Raw genomic sequence first — 22456 nt, forward strand, 5'->3', positions numbered from 1 at the left:
TCCGCTGTTTCACTGGAGTCGGGGTGAGGGTAGGCCAAACACATCTGGAAAGGGGAACATACTTTTACACACAACCCTGACAGTGAGCCACTAAGGGGGTTTCCGTGCTCCGACAGCTTGATAATCACCTTTACACTGTTCGGCCGTCAGGGACTCAGAGCCCCGGGACACTCCCTGTTACTGAACACCGTGGGAGGACCCGTTACTTCCCCTTACTGAGGTTAACAGAGATAAATAGAGTTAAATAGAGATAAAGTAGAATATTAAGCTGGAGGTTATTCGAGGATCTAAACTTTCTATCAGTGAGGTTATCAGAGTTCACCAGAGTTTAAGTGTAAAATTAGATCAGGAAATAAGATATTATTGTTAGTGTAGAGTTGTACTGGATCAGAGTTAATACTGGGAAATGTTTACCTGCAGTGCAGTTATAAAAGCTCTGATTTACCTCATATTTTATCTTCATCTTTCATCAGCAGGTGAGTTCTGTAATGTTTACTCTCTTTATTATATTTATTTACTCTATAATGTTAATGTTTACTCTCTTTATTATATTTATTTACTCTATGATGTTAATCTTTACTCTCTTTATTATATTTATTTACTCTATGATGTTAATGTTTACTCTCTTCATTATATTTATTTACTCTATGATGTTAATGTTTACTCTCTTCATTATATTTATTTACTCTATGATGTTAATGTTTACTCTCTTCATTATATTTATTTACTCTGTAATGTTAATGTTTACTCTCTTTATTATATTTATTTACTCTAATGTTAATGTTTACTCTCTTCATTATATTTATTTACTCTATGATGTTAATATTTACTCTCTTCATTATATTTATTTACTCTATGATGTTAATGTTTACTCTCTTTATTATATTTATTTACTCTGTAATGTTAATGTTTACTCTCTTTATTATATTTATTTACTCTAATGTTAATGTTTACTCTCTTCATTATATTTATTTACTCTAATGTTAATGTTTACTCTCTTTATTATATTTATTTACTCTATAATATTAATGTTTACTCTCTTTATTATATTTATTTACTCTATAATATTAATGTTTACTCTCTTTATTATATTTATTTAGTCTATGATGTTAATGTTTACTCTCTTTATTATATTTATTTACTCTATGATGTTAATGTTTACTCTCTTCATTATATTTATTTACTCTATGATGTTAATGTTTACTCTCTTCATTATATTTATTTACTCTGTAATGTTAATGTTTACTCTCTTCATTATATTTATTTACTCTAATGTTAATGTTTACTCTCTTCATTATATTTATTTACTCTATGATGTTAATATTTACTCTCTTCATTATATTTATTTACTCTATGATGTTAATGTTTACTCTCTTTATTATATTTATTTACTCTGTAATGTTAATGTTTACTCTCTTTATTATATTTATTTACTCTAATGTTAATGTTTACTCTCTTCATTATATTTATTTACTCTAATGTTAATGTTTACTCTCTTTATTATATTTATTTACTCTATAATGTTAATGTTTACTCTCTTTATTATATTTATTTACTCTATAATATTAATGTTTACTCTCTTTATTATATTTATTTACTCTATGATGTTAATGTTTACTCTCTTTATTATATTTATTTACTCTATGATGTTAATGTTTACTCTCTTTATTATATTTATTTACTCTATGATGTTAATGTTTACTCTCTTTATTATATTTATTTACTCTATGATGTTAATGTTTACTCTCTTTATTATATTTATTTACTCTATGATGTTAATGTTTACTCTCTTTATTATATTTATTTATTCTATGATGTTAACGTTTACTCTCTTTATTATATTTATTTACTCTATGATGTTAACGTTTACTCTCTTTATTATATTTATTTACTCTATGATGTTAACGTTTACTCTCTTTATTATATTTATTTACTCTATGATGTTAACGTTTACTCTCTTTATTATATTTATTTATTCTATGATGTTAACGTTTACTCTCTTTATTATATTTATTTACTCTATGATGTTAACGTTTACTCTCTTCATTATATTTATTTACTCTATGATGTTAACGTTTACTCTCTTCATTATATTTATTTACTCTATGATGTTAATGTTTACTCTCTTCATTATATTTATTTACTCTATGATGTTAATGTTTACTCTCTTCATTATATTTATTTACTCTATGATGTTAATGTTTACTCTCTTCATTATATTTATTTACTCTATGATGTTAATGTTTACTCTCTTTATTATATTTATTTACTCTAATGTTAATGTTTACTCTCTTCATTATATTTATTTACTCTAATGTTAATGTTTACTCTCTTTATTATATTTATTTACTCTATAATGTTAATGTTTACTCTCTTTATTATATTTATTTACTCTATGATGTTAATGTTTACTCTCTTTATTATATTTATTCACTCTATGATGTTAATGTTTACTCTCTTTATTATATTTATTCACTCTATGATGTTAATGTTTACTCTCTTTATTATATTTATTTACTCTAATGTTAATGTTTACTCTCTTCATTATATTTATTTACTCTAATGTTAATGTTTACTCTCTTCATTATATTTATTTACTCTATAATGTTAATGTTTACTCTCTTTATTATATTTATTTACTCTATAATGTTAATGTTTACTCTCTTTATTATATTTATTTACTCTATGATGTTAATGTTTACTCTCTTCATTATATTTATTTACTCTATGATGTTAATGTTTACTCTCTTCATTATATTTATTTACTCTATGATGTTAATGTTTACTCTCTTCATTATATTTATTTACTCTATGATGTTAATGTTTACTCTCTTTATTATATTTATTTACTCTATGATGTTAATGTTTACTCTCTTTATTATATTTATTTACTCTATGATGTTAATGTTTACTCTCTTTATTATATTTATTTACTCTATGATGTTAATGTTTACTCTCTTTATTATATTTATTTATTCTATGATGTTAATGTTTACTCTCTTTATTATATTTATTTACTCTATGATGTTAATGTTTACTCTCTTTATTATATTGATTTACTATCTAATATTACTTTCCTCTTACTCTTGCTGTAATCTGATATTTCCAGTTGTAGGAAGCTCTGGGAGTGACAGCAGATTTTGGATTTTAATCCTCATAGTTCAGGAAAAACAACAGAGAGAAAAAAAAACATTCTTAAATTTGTCTTAATTCCTTTATTTGGATCTAATGTGCTGTTATCCCAAGAGAGTGTTTTATACTGAACTGCTTTTTCATTGTACAAAAATAACTGTGTGTGTGTGTGTGTGTGCTGTATGTGTGTGTTAGAGAGAGAGAGTTGAGTTTCTAGCATTGTGTTAATGTGTGTGTTTACACTGTTACAGTCACACACTCTCTGCAGTACCTCTACACTGCAGTTACTCCAGGAATAAACGTCCCAGAATTCACTGTTGTGGGTCTGATGGATGGACAGGAGTTTGAGTACTACGACAGTGACCTCAGGAACGCGACCCCAAAGACAGAGTGGATACTGAAGGTCACTGTTAATGAAACAGATTACTGGAACAGACACACAGAACTTTATCACTTTTGGCAGAAGAACTTCAAAACCGGTCTGAATATGGTAATGAAGAACTTTAATCACACTACAGGTAAAGCACCCCCCCCCCAACACACACACACACACACACACACACACACACATATATATATATGTGTGTGTGTGTGTGTGTGTGTGTGTCATATCAGTGGCGGCTGCTAGCTTTTGAAACAGGGGAAGCTCATATTAGGCCTTCATCATAAAATTCATTATGTTATAGCACCGTCTGCCATTATGCACAGCTTGCTAGCTGGCTAGTTTCCCCTTCCACAAGCTGCTTTAATTATATGAACTAACGAACTAACAATGTTGAAACAAGGAGCAAAGTCAAGAACGCTATAATATGTTTTTTTTATCATGTAAAGAATGATTTGTACAAACAAAAATGGTTTATATCACCAGCAAACATTACAGATATCGTCGTACCACTTCACCTGCAAATCCGCATGGGACTGAACTCGAATCTCTGTAGGGCTGATGTTTACTTAAGACATGCTATCAATCAAAAAAGGGGCTCCGCCCTTTTAACAACTTCTCCAATCATCATGCAGCATCCCAGCGTCCTGGCCCACTGCTCCATTCACCCCAGAGACGCTGAGCGTCCGTGGGCGGGACATAATCGCAGCGTTTATCCAATGACCGTCTAGTTTCAAAGCACTGAAAAAAAACGTTCAAAGCAGCCGCATTGAAGTCAATGGACGCTGAGCTTCCCATGCAGTCTTAAAGAAATCGCCACTGACACACACAGACACACTGTGCAAATAGTGATAAATTTTATAGACTTGACAACTAAAGGTACTTTTTGATTTGATTATTTTTCTCCTTCTATTTAGAACCTTTAATGGACATTTTCAATGAAACATATAACAATATAAATATATATAAAAGTTAAGTAGAAACCATTGTAGAACAGTTAGCTCCGACCGAGCAATCTGATTAGACGAGAGACATTCCAGGAGTTTTGATAATAGACAGTTACAGAACTGGGACGTTTAACTATGTATGACTCAAGGGTCCCAGGTCATTACTGACACTAACTGTGGGTCGCAGCGTGGGTGAGAGTAGGTCTGTACGGTCTGCAGTCCTGAGAAGAGAGCAGCTGCCTGTCAAAACTAATATTCTAAACTAGTCAGAGAAGCACACACATCTAATAACGTTACATCATCTTAACCACTGTCTCTGCAGTAATCACTTCTAAATCATTATGAATTCCACAATATGAAAGCTCCATGTAGGGCATCAGGGGTGCAGCACAGAACTCTGGGTTCTGATTCATAGCTTTGTCTTAATCCATATCTCCTGTATTTCATTTTAGAATTACAAGCGCCCTCCTGCCACTGGGACCCTGGGTAATTGGTCCATGCCCAACCCCCTGTCGGTACTATGATGCCCTTATGGGCAATAAAATTATTTGCAGTCAGGACAGAGAAAATTACAATATTTGCATTGAGTTTAATTATACACTAAACAGTGCATCACTATTGATAAGAACACTCAGGGGATAACACACCAGATTAAGAGAAAATACAACAGCTGTGGAACAAAAGTATATATAAGGGGATTGAGGAAACCTGGGCCATGCAGAAACAGATGAAAAAAAGAAAAAACATTATGTTATATTATAAACTGTAGGATAGAAACATCTACCAAAGTGGATCAGCCACTGTTCCTGAGGGTGAGAGAGAGTAAGTTTTAAAGTTTTCACTTCAAAAATGTATTTATAAATTGACAAAGCTCAGAATCTAGTCACAAAATAACAACAGAAACAGGTAAAAAGAAAATACACACATTTAAATGTGCAGTCAAAAATAAAGTGACACTAGGCATGAAAACTACTGAAAAATGAAGAAAGCAAAAAGCTAAGTTGATGATAATAATAATAAGAAGAAGAAAAAGAAAGAAAGAAAGGTCATAAAAGAATCATTACTGATAGAAAAAGGGGGGAAAAAAGAAAAGGAAAAAAATGAATATGAAGTGTGATTGTGCTGCATGTTTGTTTGTAAATCTCTCTCTCTCTCACACACACACACACACACACACACACACACGCACACACACATGCCTCTTAAACATGTTTTAAACACTCACTCTCCACACAATGCTCCAGCTGGTGTGTAAGTCTGAGCAGTCTGTAAATGCAGACTAGAGTGAGTTATGTCTGGAAAGTTTTCAGCTTGGTGTCTTTTGTTCTTTTATTCAAGTGTTAGAAATTCACCAAACCCACTTTTCTCATCATGTACAGTGGAACCTTGGATTACGAGCATAATTAGTTCGTATTCCAAAACACTCGTAAACCAAATGTAATTTTCCCATAAGAAATAATGGAAACTTAAATTATTCATTCTACTGCCCAAAAAAATAAATACATAAAAATAATTAACACAAAATATAAAGTAAAAAAAAAAAAACAAATTAACCTGCACTTTACCTTTTTAAGAAAGTAAAAAGAAATCCTGACATAAGTCTTCTTCTTCTTCTTTGTCTTTCGGCTGTTCCCTTTCAGGGGTCGCCACAGTGAATCATTTGCCCCCATCTAACCCTATCCTCTGCATCCTCTTCTCTCACACCAACTAACTTCATGTCCTCTCTCACTGCATCCATAAATCTCCTCTTTGGTCTTCCTCTAGACCTCCTGCCTGGCAGTTCCAACCTCAGCGTCCTTCTACCGATATATTCACAATCTCTCCTCTGAACATGTCCAAACCACCTCAATCTGGCCTCTCTGACTTTATCTCCAAAACATCTAACGTGGGTTGTCCCTCTGATAACTGATTCTTGATCCTATCCATCTTTGTCACTCCCAAAGAGAACCTCAACATCTTCAGCTCTGCTACCTCCAACTCTGCCTCCTGTCTTTTCTTCAGCGCCACTGTCTCTAAGCCGTAGAGCATTGCTGGTCTCACCACTGTCGTGTACACCTTTCCTTTCATTCTCGCTGATACTCTTTTATCGCACAACACACCTGACACTTTTCTCCACCCATTCCAACCTGCCTGTACCCGCCTCTTCACCTCCTTTGAACACTGTCCGTTGCTCTGGACCGTTGACCCTAAGTACTTAAAATCCTGCACCTTCTTTACCTCTGCTCCCTGTAGCCTCACAGATCCTCCTGGGTTCCTCTCATTTATACACATGTATTCCGTCTTATAACCTTGTATAACCTTCATTCCTCTGCTTTCCAGAGCATACCTCCACCTCTCCAAATTTTCCTCCACCTGTTCCCTGCTCTCGCTACAGAGCACAATGTCATCTGCAAACATCATAGTCCATGGAGACCCCTGTCTTACCTCATCTGTCATCCTGTCCATCACCAGAGCAAACAAAAAGGGGCTTAGAGCCGATCCTTGATGCAGACCCACCTCCACCTGTCACTTCTACAGCACATCTCACCACTGTCTTACAGCTCTCATACATGTCCTGCACCACTCTAACATACTTCTCTGCCACTCCTGACTTCCTCATACAATACCACAGCTCCTCTCTTGGCACCCTGTCATACGCTTTCTATAAATCTAAAAAGACACAATGCAACTCCCTGTTACCTTCTCTGTACTTCTCCGCCAGCATCCTCAAAACAAATACTGCATCTGATGTACTCTTTCTAGTCATAAAACCATATTGCTGCTCACAAATGCTCACCTCTGCCCTTAACCTAGCTTCCACTACTCTTTCCCACAGCTTCATTGTCTGGCTCATTAGCTTTATACCTCTATAATTGCCACAGCTTTGCACATCTCCCTTGTTCTTAAAAATTGGCACCAATACACTTCTCCTCCATTCCTCTGGAATCCTCTCACTCTTCAAGATCTTGTTAAACAAACTTGTCAGAAACTCTACTGCCACCTCTCCTAAGCACTTCCATACCTCCACAGGTATGTCATCAGGACCAACAGCCTTTCCACACTTCATCCTCTTCAACGCCCTTCTCACCTCACTTCTACCAATATTTGCTACTTCTTGTTCCACAACAGTCACCTCTTCTACTCTTTGTTCTCTTTCGTTTTCCTCATTCATCAACTCCTTAAAGTACTCCTTCCATCTTCCCATCACCCTCCTGGCATCTGTCAGTACATTTCCATCTCTATCTTTAATCACTCTAACCTGCTGCACATCCTTCCCATCTCTATCTCTCTGCCTCGCCAACCTGTACAGATCCACCTCTCCCTCCTTACTGTCTAGCCTAGCATACAAGTCCTCATATGCTCTTTGTTTGGCCTTTGCCACCTCTACCTTCACCTTACTCTGCATCTCCCTGTACTCCTGTCTACTCTCTTCAGTCCGCTCAGTGTCCCACTTCTTCTTAGCTAGCCTCTTTCCCTGTATACACTCCTGGACTTCCTCATTCCACCACCAAGTCTCCTTGTCCACTTTCCCCTTACCTGATGATACACCAAGTACCCTCCTACTTGTCTCCCTGATCACATTGGCTGTAGTTGTCCAGTCAACTAAAAGCCCTTCCTGACCACCCATAGCCTGCCTCAACTCCTCCCTGAAGACTTCACAACATTCTTTCTTCCTCAGCTTCCACCACTTTGTCCTCTGCTCTGCCTTTGTCCTCTTCGCCTTCCTCACCACCAGGGTTATTTTACACACGACCATTCTGTGTTGTCTGGCTACACTCTCCCCTACCAACACTTTGCAGTCACTGATCTCTTTCAGATTACAACGTCGACACAAGATGTAGTCGACCTGAGTGCTTCTGCCTCCACTCTTATAGGTCACCCTATGTTCCTGCCTCTTCTGGAAGAAAGTATTTACTACTGCCATTTCCATCCTCTTTGCAAACATAAGTGTTTCCGTTTAAGTGTTTCACGCTGTGTGTGTGTGTGTGTGTGTGTGTGTGTGTGAAGCCCCTCCCGTCTTTAGAAAGAGTGTGAGAACCGGCACATTGTCAAATTACGCATGCACACATAAGTGAGGCTGAGGGAGAAAATGGATTGTTAACTTTCTAATAAACCTTTATTACACAGTAAACCTTTCTTATTTGAATTTCACATAAATACACATTAACGGAAAGACTGTTTTGTCTAAAAAAACAGTACATGCATGCTGTACACACGCGCTTACAAACACAAAATAAAATATGTTTCACACACACACGCAGTCACAGTGTTATAGTAAACAGTACACACGTGCACGGATGTTGATTATACCAGTAAGAGACGAGCACTAAGACCCAGCAGGGGAGACGATTACCCACAATTCCGCAGCTTAAGAGAGAGAGAAACCATTGGCTCAGTTGTGATCACATGATGCTTGGCGTCAAAACAAGAAGCGCATGCGTGATACGTGATATATGATACTCGGTACTCATAAACCAAGACAATGTTCGTTTTCAAGTCAAAATGTATTAAAATCATTGCTCGTCCTGCGGAACACTCGTAAACCTCGTTACTCGTAATCCTAGGTTTCACTGTAATTTGAAATAGTGCCACCTACAGAAAAAAAAAGAAGTAGCGCTACACTGACCAGTCATGTGGTTTTTATTAGCTGTGTGAACACAGAAAAGACATGAGATTGTGTTGAGATTGTAAGATTAAAAAAAAGTGTTGTTTAAAATATATCTCTTAATGTCTCCTGAATCCTGATTGGAAAGCACACGGTATGTTTGTTTATATATTTGGATTATCATGCCTTTGTAACGTATGGTAAAGTTTGTATTGAGAAAAGTTTTGAAATAAGTTATGTGATTAATTGAAATGTGTCATGGCGCATTCACTTCACAATTATTAATTTTGATTGTAAATTTATTTATTTACATATTTATAGTTTTTTCATGGTGACCATTTAATGTTTGTGAAGTTGACCGTCCTCACTATTAATAAGATGACATTAAAATTTGAAAGCATCGAAGGCATCAGTTGATAAGTGATTTTTCTGGTCAGGAAAAAATATTCAGGAGCCGTTAAATGTGGCTCTCATCTGTGTGTAAATGATAAAATTAGGTGTGTTTTATAATAAGTGACAAATTATCATGTCTCTCTGCCTAAACATGCAGCTCAGCACAACCTCATCACACTTGTATGTGTGGGTGTGTGTCCGTGTGTGTGTGTGTGTGTGTGTGTGTGTGTGTGTGTGTGTGTGTGTGTGTCTACAGGAGTTCACACACTACAGTTGATGTACGGCTGTGAGCTGGATGATGACGGCACCAATAGAAGACACGCGCAGTTAGGATATGATGGAGAAGATTTCCTCAATTTTGATTTGAAAACTAAATCCTGGGTTCCAGCCAAACCTGGAGTTGTGATCAGTGATCAGATTTGGGATTATATTAATGGTTTGACTACTGAGGGCTATGTGAAGAACTATGTGAGCACCACCTGTATCCAGAGGATAAAACAGTACGTGTTTTATGGCAGAGAGACTCTGGAGAGAAAAGGTGAAGTCTGTGACCTGGTACTGTAACACACACAAATGTACATTAATACTGAACATAATACTAACACATTCCTTCACTGCAACACACACACACACACACACACACACTCCTCAATCCTGTACAGCTCTTAAACTGCAGCTTATGCACATTTCTGTCCTGTGCCAGTCATCACTAATATTTTACATTTATAAAATTTAGATTTAGATATTATATTTTATAATGTGTACACCATGTTCCAAATTATTACACAAATGATATCTTTCCCTGATCTTCATAATTAGTCAATGCAAATGACAGTCAGTATAATTTTCAAGTCATCAGCCATTAGGGTATAATTAAAATTTTATTGAACAAACCTCCTAATGATAACAATATTCATTAAAAAAAAAAAATGCACTGTTCCAAATTATTATGGACAACAGAGTTAAAACATTTTATAGGTTGTAAAGAACTGAAAATGGGCTTTTGTTGAATTTGCAGCTTTAGGTGGTCATATTTACTGAAATCAAAAGCTATTTCAATCAATTTTGGATCGTTTCTGCTTGAATTTCTTTGCAGGATGTCAGAATAGCCTCCCAGAGCTGCTGTTTTGATGCGAACCGCCTCCCACCCTCATAGATCTTTTGCTTGAGGATGCTCCAAAGGTTTTCAATGTGGTTGAGGTCAGGGGAGGATGGTGGCCACACCATAAGTTTCTTATCTTTTATGCCCATAGCAGGCAATGACCCAGAGTTATTTTTTGCAGCATGAGATGGTGCATTACCGTGCCTTCCGTAGCAAAATCATCTTCATGCACGACAATGCACCATCTCATGCTGCAAAAAATAACTGTGGGTCATAAAGGCAGAATGAGGAAGGTTTCTGCCAGACAAATTCATCGGATTAAGAGAGCAGCTACAAAAAAGACCATTACAAAGCAGCAAACAGGTATTTGAAGCTGCTGGTGCCTCTGGAGTCCTGCGAACCTCAAGGTGTAAGATCTCTCTAAGACTTGCAGTTGTGCATTAACCTACTATTCGGCCACCCCTAACCAATGCTCACAAGCAGATTCAAATACCTGTTTGCTGCTTTGTAATGGTCTTTTTTGTAGCTGCTCTCATAATCCGATGAATTTGTCTGGCAGAAACCTTCCTCATTCTGCCTTTATCTGCACAAACCTGTCTGTGCTCTGAATCAGCCACAAATGTCTTCATAGTATGATGATTATGCTTAAGTTTTCGTGAAATATCTAATGTTTTCATACCTTGTCCAAGGCATTGCATTATTTGACGCTTTTCGGCAGCAGAAATCCTTTTTCTTTCCCATATTGCTTGAAACCTGCTTAATAATGTGGAACAACCTTCTTCAGTACTTTTCCTTTGATTGGGCTCATCTAGCAAACTAATTATCCCACGTGTCTGAGATTCATTTCAGTGATCCAAAGAGCTCTGAGACACAACACCATCCATGAGTTTAATTTAAAAACCAAACATTTAATGTTTATGACACTTGCATCCAATTTGCATAATAATTTGGAACGCAGTGTATACACACACACACACACACACACACAAAGAATGCCACTGGAAAGTTTTCAGACCCTTTAAAGTTTTGAAGTCAAGTCAAGTAGGCTTTATTGTCACTTCAACCATATACAGTTGAGTACAAAGTGAAACGAAACAACATTCCTCCACGGCCAAGGTGCTACATGACAACATAAATTAACAACATAAATTAGCAAAAGACTAGCTAACTTTGTGATCTAATTAGCGGGATAGCTGGGAACTATCTAAGTTTTTATACAAAAGAGACAACATAAAGTGCACGCGCAAATGTGACGAAGTAACAAAGTGACAAACATGACATTACAGAACACTGTGTTAATGAGGTGATGAGTTGAGTTAATGGGAGGAGAAACAGTAAACCTTCTGTAAGTAGCATCAAGGATTAATAGTTAGTACAAATTAACAGGTAATAAATATTGTGCTATTCCTATTAAAATATATTTGAATCCTTTTTACCTCATCATTCTACACACAATACTCCAAAATGACAATTCCATTTAGGAATAACAGTTTTTAAAACAATAAAGACTGAAAATTATGTTGTGACTTTAGAAGCTTCTCATTATTTGAGTCAATTATGTGCGTATATGTATATCAGACTCAGTGCCAGTGTTGGGGGACGTTACATTTTAAAGTAACTAATTACATTACAAAATTACTGTCTTTAAAAAGTACTGTAATCAGTTACATTAGTGTTACTTTCTGATAAAAGTAACTAGTTTGAGTACTTTTCCATTGCAGAAAATAAAAATTTCTTTGTGATTCCTCATGCATGTTATTTTAGTCAAGCCCTATCCCACCTACGGGGTTTACACGGTGACTGTACAGTAAGTACGGTTCGTCATGATTCACCGCGACTTTTGGCGCTGTGATTAGGTTTCCATTTCCTCCACAAGTCTGGTTCATCCATGGGAGCAATTCGCTAATGACTGACAGTACCACGTTCATCTTTTCAAACAGTACTACACAAGTTGTCACTAGGATGTGAGGAAAGAAATAAATGCTGGAATAAATCTTTCTCCCTTCAATTATTTCACATCCTTAAAATAAAGTATTGATTCTAACTGACCAAAGACAGGGAATGATTACTAGGATTAAATGTTAGAAATTGTAAAAAGCTTAGTTTAAATGTGTTTAGTCTATGTAACTTCTTGTTTCAACTGTATATACAATTGTTTTTGTATGTGACCTAAACTGTCTTTTACTTCAAGAATGTCTACTTTTAGTTAGAGGGAAACCAGTGGTTTAATATTGATGTGTGTGTGTCTCTGCAGCTGGTCCTGAGGTGTTAGTGTTCCAGAAACACTCGTCTTCTCCAGATGTGGTGTGTCACGCTACAGGTTTCTTCCCCAAAGCACTAAACATCACCTGGCAGAAGGACGGAGAGGACGTGCATGAGGACGTGGAGCTCAGAGAGACGTTACCCAACCAGGATGGAAGCTTCCAGAGGAGAAGCATTCTGAAAGTCCCAGCTGAGGAGCTGCAGAAACACAACTACACCTGCGTGGTTCAGCACAGCAGCTTGGAGAAGGAGTTAGTGCTGAATGTGAGCGAGCGCAGAATCCTAAGAGGTCAGAGAAACACATTCCTAATAAACTAGAGCTGTAGAAAGTAAATGCTGATTTCTTGCTGCAGCAGATAATAAAGACTCTGTGCTGATTTAACAGGTGGAGGATTGTTTGGTATCATCGCTGCTGTAGTCGCGGCTCTCGTCGCTCTCGTCGCCGTTGTTGCTGGAATTGTGGTCTGGAAGAAGAAGATACTCTTCAACCACGTTCTTTCTGCTGAACTGAGAGGGAGATGAGGACCACAGCACACTGTGATTGGACTAAGCAATGAGTTTATGGTGTTTAATCACCAATCAACACTTTTAAAGTGTATTTATTATGTCCTATTTTTAGAGACATCTGTCAGTAATTTGTTAATAATGTGAATGCTTGTAATTGCCTTATGGTACACAGAACTTCAATCAGGAAGAAAGCTATGAAAGGCTGTAAGTTGCGCTGGATAACCGTGTCTGCCAAAAGCCTAAACGTAAATGTTAGAAAAGCTATTACTGATTTGACCTTGCTATGACCTTGGCATTATTATTTGTTTAAGGTCAAAAGCTAATCCGTTTATTTGTTTTTAACAGTGGAAATTCCATTTAAAGTTCCAATTGAACCGTGTCACAATTTTTCTATTCATGTCCCTATACTGTACACCAGAAAATAAACTTGAATTGAAGCAGTTAAGTTAAGGAGTTTATCAAAAAAATTGCATCAACTATTTAGAAATTACACCCATTTATTTACACTCCCTCCATTTTCACAGACTCAAAATTAACTGGAGAATCTAACATACAGGTGCATCTCAATAAATTAAAACATCAATGAAAGTCAATTTATTTAAGCAATTTAGTTCAAGAAGTGAAACTCATATACAGATTCAATGCACACAGAATGAAATATTGTAAGTGTTTATTTCTTTTTTGTTGATTATGGCAGCTACTGAAAACCCACAATTCAGTATGTCAGAAAATTTTAATATTATGAAAAAGTTCAATATTGGAGACTCATGGTGTCACACTCTAATCAGCTAATTAACTCAAAACACCTGCAAAGGTTTCTTGAGCCATTAAATGGTCTCTCAGTCTGGTTTAGTGGGCCACACAATCGTGGGGAAGACTGCTGACTTGCACACGGAGGGAAAGACACAAAAGGTCATTGCTAAAAAAGCTACAGTAGCTGTTAATGGATTCATGGAAAAATGTGTTTTAAAAAAAGGTGAACAAGCAACAGGGATAACCACAGCCATGAGAGGATTGCGAAATGAAGCCCATTTAATAATTTGGGGGAGATTCACAGGAAGTGGACAGCAGCTGGAGTCAGTGCTTCAAGAGCCACCACACACAGACATATCCAGGAAATGGGCTACAACTGTCGCATTCCTTATACCACTCTTGTACCAGAGACAACATCAGAGTTGTGTTACCTGGGCTAAGGACAAAAAGGACTGGACTGAAAGTCCTCTTTTCAGATGAAAGAACATTTTGCATTTCATTTGGAAATCAAGGTCCCAGAGTCTGGAGGAAAAGAGAAGAGGCACAGAATCCAAGTTGTTTGAGGTCAAAGATCCCTGTAAAGTGTGTAATAAGTGTCTACTGTACTGTACTGTACTGTTACTGTGTAATATGGAATTTGTAAACTGTTCTACCTCCTCAATTTTTACTGTATAACCTCCAGCTTCTAACAAGTGAGAGAGAACTGTGTCAAGATGAATGTGATTCAATACTGGTTGAATTTCATGATTTTATTAAAGAATGTTTATTTCTGATTTTTTGAAAGTTCTTTCAGAAACGCTTTATTGGCCATGATACAACCAGATAAAGAGTTTCCTAGCAGCAGTTTGAGTAATCTGAGCTCTTTTGGCCAAATTATGCAGCTGCATCTGTATCAAAAGCAACAACATATGGTAAAGCAAAAGAAACTACAGTATTACCAGTGAGATTAATGTAATTTTTAAAAGGGATTGAATGTTTAGGTTATAAAATTACATTTGTTTACAATGTACAAACGTAAATTGTAAACAAGCTTACCTCACATTCTGCATATAAAATAAATCAGCGCTGATAGTGATACACCGTTTACAATATTTAAAATACAAACATCTTTTCACAAGGTTTCCAAGTAAATCTTAGACAACTATTTACTTATGAAAATAACAAACAACAAACTGTTAGTTGTGTTAACAGTAATAAAAACACTGCACCACTGGTTTTGAAAAGTTTTATTTTCATCAAAATCTTCTTTTACTTCCATTTTAGAGCTTATACACAAACAGTACTGAAGTCCAGCTTGTGTTTGACGGCTCTCTCCACTGTTTTCACTGGGGTGGGGGTAAGGGTGGTCCAATCACATCTTGAAAGGGGGAACATACTTGAACACAAGACCTCATGTAACCGCTGAGGGGGTTTCCGCACTGCAACAGGAGTTGCATCGACTAAAGGCCTCAGAGCTCGGGGAAACTGCCTGCATCGGAACGCTGGGGCAGCTGGGGGATATTTGTGGATCTGATCTACTTTCTATCATTGAATTTATCAAAGTTAAAAAAAGTTAACCAAGTGTAAGATTAAATCAGTAAATAATAAATAAGTGTTATTATAGAGAGTTGTACTGTATGAGAGTTTATACTGAGAGATGTGTTGCTGCAGTGCAGTTATGAAAGCTTTGATGTTCCTCACATTTTCTTTTCATCTTTCATCAGGTGAGTTCTGTAATGTTTATTCTCTTTATTATACTTATTTACTTTCTAATATTAATGTTTACTTTCTTTATTTTATATATATATATATATATACACAGTGGTGTGAAATACTATTTGCCCCCTTCCTGATTTCTTATTCTTTTGCATGTTTGTCACACTTAAATGTTTTTGCTTATCAAAAACCGTTAACTATTAGTCAAAGATAATTAGACACAAAATACATTTTTTTTAAATGAAGGTTTACGTTATTAAGGGAGAAAAAAAACTCCAAATCTACATGGCCCTGTGTGAAAAAGTGATTGCTCCCCTTGTTAAAAAATAACTTAACTGTGGTTTATCACACCTGAGTTCAATTTCTGTAGTCACCCCCAGGCCTGATTACTGCCACACCTGTTTCAATCAAGAAATCACTTAAATAGGAGCTACCTGACACAGAGAAGTAAACCAAAAGCACCTCAAAAGCTAGACATCATGCCAAGATCCAAAGAAATTCAGGAACAAATGAGAACAAAAGTAATTGAGATCTATCAGTCTGGTAAAGATTATAAAGCCATTTCTAAAGCTTTGGGACTCCAGTGAACCACAGTGAGAGCCATTATCCACAAATGGCAAAAACATGGAACAGTGGTGAACCTTCCCAGGAGTGGCCGGCCGACCAAAATTACCCCAAGAGCGCAGAGACAACTCATCCGAGAGGCCACAAATAACCCCAGGACAACATCTAAAGAACTGCAGGCCTCACTTGCCTCAATTAAGGTCAGTGTTCACGACTCTACCATAAGAAAGAGACTGGGCAAAAATGGCCTGCATGGCAGATTTCCAAGGCGCAAACCACTTTAAAGCAAAATTAACATTAAGGCTCGTCTCAATTTTGCTAAAAAACATCTCAATGATTGCCAAGACTTTTGGGAAAATACCTTGTGGGCCGACGAGACAAAAGTTGAACTTTTTGGAAGGTGCGTGTCCCGTTACATCTGGCGTAAAAAAGTAACACAGCATTTCAGAAAAAGAACATCATACCAACAGTAAAATATGGTGGTGGTAGTGTGATGGTCTGGGGTTGTTTTGCTGCTTCAGGACCTGGAAGGCTTGCTGTGATAGATGGAACCATGAATTCTACTGTCTACCAAAAAATCCTGAAGGAGAATGTCCGGCCATCTGTTCGTCAACTCAAGCTGAAGAGATCTTGGGTGCTGCAGCAGGACAATGACCCAAAACACACCAGCAAATCCACCTCTGAATGGCTGAAGAAAAACAAAATGAAGACTTTGGAGTGGCCTAGTCAAAGTCCTGACCTGAATCCTATTGGGATGTTGTGGCATGACGTTAAAAAGGCGGTTCATGCTAGAAAACCCTCAAATAAAGCTGAATTACAACAATTCTGCAAAGATGAGTGGGCCAAAATTCCTCCAGAGCGCTGTAAAAGACTCGTTGCAAGTTATCGCAAACGCTTGATTGCAGTTATTGCTGCTAAGGGTGACAGGGGGCAATTACTTTTTCACACAGGGCCATGTAGGGTTGGATTTTTTCTCCCTAAATAATAAAAACCATCATTTAAAAACTGCATGTTGTGTTTACTTGTGTTATCTTTGACTAATAGTTAAATGTGTTTGATGATCAGAAACATTTTGTGTGACAAACATGCAAAAGAATAAGAAATCAAGAAGGGGGCAAATAGTTTTTCACACCACTGTGTATATATATATATATATATATATATATATATATATATATATATATATACAGTGGAACATTGGATTACGAGCATAAATCGTTCTGGAAGTGGGCTCGTATTCCAAAACACTCGTAAATCAAAGCACATTTTCCCATAAGAAATAATGGAAATTAAAATAATTTGTTCCACAGCCCAAAAAAATAAATACATAAAAATAATTAACACAAAATATAAAGTAAAAATAAAACAAATTAACCTGCACGTTACCTTAAAAAAAGTAAAAATAAATCCTGACAGATAAGTGTTTCCATTTATGCGCACAGGCGCTGAGTGTGTTTTTCTCTCTCCTGCGCTGCTGTGTGTGTCTGCGCGAGCATAATTTGACAAATTATGTGCGCGCACACACATAACACACACACTAACAACAAAGAAAGATTGTGTGTGTGCGCGAACACCAGTAAGAGACGAGCACTAAGACCCAGCAGGGGAGATGATTACCCGCAGCGCAAGAGAGAGAAAAAACGTTGGCTCAGTTGTGATTACGTGACACTCGGCATCAAATCAAGAAGCGCTTGCATGATACATAATACTCGGTGCTCGTAGACCAAGACAATGCTCGTTTACCAAGTCAAAATTGATTAAAAATCTTTGCTCGTCTTGCGGAACACTCGTTAACCGAGTTACTCGTAATCCGAGATTTTACTGTATATACACTCAACAAATATATAAACGCAACACCTTTGTTTCTGCTCCGATTTTTCAAGAGATGGACTTAAAGATCTAAAATTCATTCCAGATACACAATATTACCATTTTTCTCAAACATTGTTCACAAATCAGTCTAAATGTGTGATAGTGAGCACTTCTGCTTTGCTGAGATAATCCATCCCACCTCACAAGTGTGCCACATCAAGATGCTGATCTGACATCATGAGTAGTGCACAGGTGTACCTTATACTGCCCATAATAAAAGGCCAACCTGGAGAAAAGGTGGTCGGAGCAGTCGTGACGGCAGACGACCTCACCGGCACCATCTTGCAAGCAACCGAGAATATTGTTTTAGTTTTAGATTGTCCAAAGTAGCTACAATTAGCTTTGATGACAGCTTGGCACACTCAAGGCATTCTCTTATCATATTCATGAGGTTGTCACCTGGAATGGTTTTCAGTTCACATTAGACTATCGGTTGTCTTGTGCAGGGGAAGTGATGGGTACAGCCCTATTAGCACTACTAGAACCACTGTACAAATCCACATTGTCACAGGTTCATCAGTGATGTGTGCACCAAAATCGTTTTTTGTCCCAGGAGTGAGCTTTACACTCACTCCTGGGAGCTCACTTTATAGACAGCCTCCCCTTTTGCAGGTGTGTTATCAAGCAGGGCCATTAAATCTGGCATGGCTGGCAGCAAATAAACATCCATAGACCCTGGGCTTGCTCCACTCGTTCAAAAAAGGGGTAGAGAGTGGCATGTGAGCAGGGCATTGCCATTGCTCGCCAGATAAGTGCCTACAGTACATGCCAGCTGGGCAATGCTTCCGGACCTGCATGTGCACATCCTTGATCTTTTCCTCCTGTATCTTTGATTTTCTTTCAGTTTGAGTATGGAGTATGTGATTATTCTCCCTGTGTTTCTAGTTTATCCTGTTTGTTTCTTCTCTTGTGAGTGTGTGTGTGTCCGCCGCTCTTAGGAGCGTGGGTGAGTGTGTGTGTGTCTGCCGCTCTTAGGAGCGTGGGTGAGTGTGTGTGTGTCTGCCGCTCTTAGGAGCGTGGGTGAGTGTGTGTGTGTCTGCCGCTCTTAGGAGCGTGGGTGAGTGTGTGTGTGTCTGCCGCTCTTAGGAGCGTGGGTGAGTGTGTGTGTGTCTGCCGCTCTTAGGAGCGTGGGTGAGTGTGTGTGTGTCTGCCGCTCTTAGGAGCGTGGGTGAGTGTGTGTGTGTCTGCCGCTCTTAGGAGCGTGGGTGAGTGTGTGTGTGTCTGCCGCTCTTAGCGTGGATGAGCGTGGGTGAGAGTGTCTGCCGCGCATCGGAGCATGGGTGAGTATGTGTGTTTGCCGCTCTTAGGAGCGTGAGTGAGTGTGTGTATGCTTCGCTCATAGGAGCGTGGGTAAGTATGGGTGAGTGTGTGTCTGCCGCTCATAGGAGCGTGGGTAAGTATGGGTGAGTGTGTGTCTGCCGCTCATAGGAGCGTGGGTAAGTATGGGTGAGTGTGTGTCTGCCGCTCATAGGAGCGTGGGGTGAGAATATGCTTCGCGCAGAGGAACGAGTGTGTATGCTGCGCATATAGGAGCGGGTGGCGCTCGTAGTGGCAAGGGAGGTTTACCTACCTCCTAAAGAGCTTTGCTTATATGTTTGGGGTACATCTTCAGAGCCTGTGTCACAATACAGAGTAATTGTAATATGTTTCAGGTATTAGAGCCTGTATGTTCGAGCCTGTGTCACAACACAGAGTAATTGTTATATGTTTCAGGTATTAGAGCCTGTATGTTCGAGCCTGTGTCACAACACAGAGTAATGGTTATATGTTTCAGGTATTAGAGCCTGTATGTCAGAGACGGTGTTACAACACCGAGCTCGTGTTATGTCTCAAGTATTAGAGCCTGTATTGCTGAAGGGACTGTATCTCAACGAAGGGATGATTATGTTTCAAGCTTCCAGAGTCATGGATGTTATGTTTCTTGTACCCTTGAGTGTCGTCTACTTCCAGAGCCAGTGTTTTGGTTTGTTTAGTTTGTGTATAATTTGTTTATGTTTATTAAAAGACTTGTTATTTCGAAAACCCTCTGCTTTTATGCCTGCTTTCTCCGCCCACGGCGATAACATTAGCCCGATACACCCGCATCATGACAGAATGCTCGACCATAACACGGGCATAGCAGAGGGGCCCACGGCACAGCCACGGGAAAGGTCCCTTTAACCCCCGAGGGCCTTAGATGAGACTCCTTCATCCAAGAGCTGCAGTGGAGGCCCCGGCTGGGAGGGCAACCCAGTACTGCATCGGCCGCCCGGCTAGGAGGACAACCCAGCGCTGCCTATGAAGCGCAAGTTTCACGAGCGACGCAGTGCTGCGTCCGCCGCCCGGCCTACATGATCCGGTGCTGCCTCATCAGCCGGGTCCACCGAAAGGATCCAGGACCATCAACACTTGGCTGGGAGGACAACCCAGGGCTGCATCGGCCGCCCAGCTTGGAGGACAACCCAGCGCTGCCTACGAGGCTCAAGTTTCACAAGCGAAGCAGTGCTGCCTCTGCCGCCCAGCCTACATGATCCGGCGCTGCCTCACCAGCCAGGTCCACAAAGCAGATCCAGGACTGCCTCCACCACCCCGCTTCCACCTCAGGAGTCCACCACCGCGAGACCCTGACAGCTAGCGGGAGCCGTCGCCGGTGCCTGGCAGCGGGGATAGATCGCTGCTGCATCCGCCGCCCGGCGTTGAGGACGACTCAGTGCTGCATCGGCCGCCCGGCTTGGAGGACTCCCCGGTGCTGCCTTTACTGCTCAACAGGCGTGAGTGAGTCAGTACTGCCTCCGCCGCCCGGCCTACTCCAGCGATCCAGTGCTGCCTCAACTGCCGGGGTTACGCAAGGGGTCCAGCAGCTGCCTCCGCAGCCCGACTTCTGCGGCCATCCGGGCTCGCCCACCCTCCCACCCAGCTCGCGGAGCTAGATTGTCGGCATCGGGAATGGGGGAAAGGCATCTACAATAGCGCTCCGGAGGAGCGTCTTAGGAGGGGGGGTACTGTAAGGGACTGCCCCTAGAGGGCACTGTGGCTATGTTTGTTTTTTTGTTTGTAGTTTTGTTGGAAGACCCAGTTTCCCAGAAGGCACCTCGGTCAGGTGATGACGAAGTTCACCTGAGCCGAGGTGGCTCATTAGGGACATTATAAAAAGCTGTTAGTTCTGGGAAACTGGGTCGAGCATTAATAATGTCTGGTGGGCTTTTGTTTTGTGTTGTTTGGATTTAGTTTTAGTGTTAAACTGGCTCTGAGAACTTGTTTATTGGTGTTGAATGTAGCTGTGTGTATCTTTGATTTTCTTTCAGTTTGAGTATGGAGTACTGTATGTGATTATTCTCCCTGTGTTTCTAGTTTATCCTGTTTGTTTTTTCGTTAAGTCTCTGGTGTCTCTTCCCACTTTCTAGTGTGCTTCCCTAGTCTTTGGTGTTACTCCAGGTCTGTAAGCAAAGCTTTAAGCCTAGGTAAGATCTCCGAGTGTGTGTGTTTGACGCTCTTAGGAGCGTGGGTGAGTGTGTGTGTGTCTGCCGCTCTTAGGAGCGTGGGTGAGAGTGTCTGCCGCGCATCGGAGCATGGGTGAGTGTGTGTGTTTGCCGCTCTTAGGAGCGTGAGTGAGTGTGTGTATGCTTCGCTCATAGGAGCGTGGGTAAGTATGGGTGAGTGTGTGTCTGCCGCTCATAGGAGCGTGGGTAAGTATGGGTGAGTGTGTGTCTGCCGCTCATAGGAGCGTGGGTAAGTATGGGTGAGTGTGTGTCTGCCGCTCATAGGAGCGTGGGTAAGTATGGGTGAGTGTGTGTCTGCCGCTCATAGGAGCGTGGGGTGAGAATATGCTTTGCGCAGAGGAACGAGTGTGTATGCTGCGCTCATAGGAGCGGGTGGCGCTCGTAGTGGCAAGGGAGGTTTACCTACCTCCTAAAGAGCTTTGCTTATATGTTTGGGGTACATCTTCAGAACCTGTGTCACAATACAGAGTAATTGTAATATGTTTCAGGTATTAGAGCCTGTATGTTCGAGCCTGTGTCACAACACAGAGTAATTGTTGTATGTTTCAGGTATTAAAGCCTGTATGTTCGAGCCTGTGTCACAACACAGAGTAATTGTCGTATGTTCCAGTTATTAGAGCCTGTATGTTCAAGCCTGTGTCACAACACAGAGTAATGGTTATATGTTTCAGGTATTAGAGCCTGTATGTCAGAGACGGTGTTACAACACCGAGCTCGTGTTATGTCTCAAGTATTAGAGCCTGTATTGCTGAAGGGACTGTATCTCAACGAAGGGATGATTAT

At 39.2% G+C, this 22456-nt stretch overlaps 1 pseudogene; it reads left to right on the forward strand.

Annotated features, from left to right (window-relative positions):
* The first annotated feature begins 212 nt into the window (after window positions 1-212).
* Window positions 213-13325, forward strand: LOC128509722 (major histocompatibility complex class I-related gene protein-like; annotated as a pseudogene).
* Window positions 13326-22456: the final 9131 nt, after the last annotated feature.

This window comes from Clarias gariepinus, chromosome 21, assembly GCF_024256425.1.
Source record: "Clarias gariepinus isolate MV-2021 ecotype Netherlands chromosome 21, CGAR_prim_01v2, whole genome shotgun sequence".
NCBI classification, from domain to species: Eukaryota; Metazoa; Chordata; class Actinopteri; order Siluriformes; family Clariidae; genus Clarias; species Clarias gariepinus.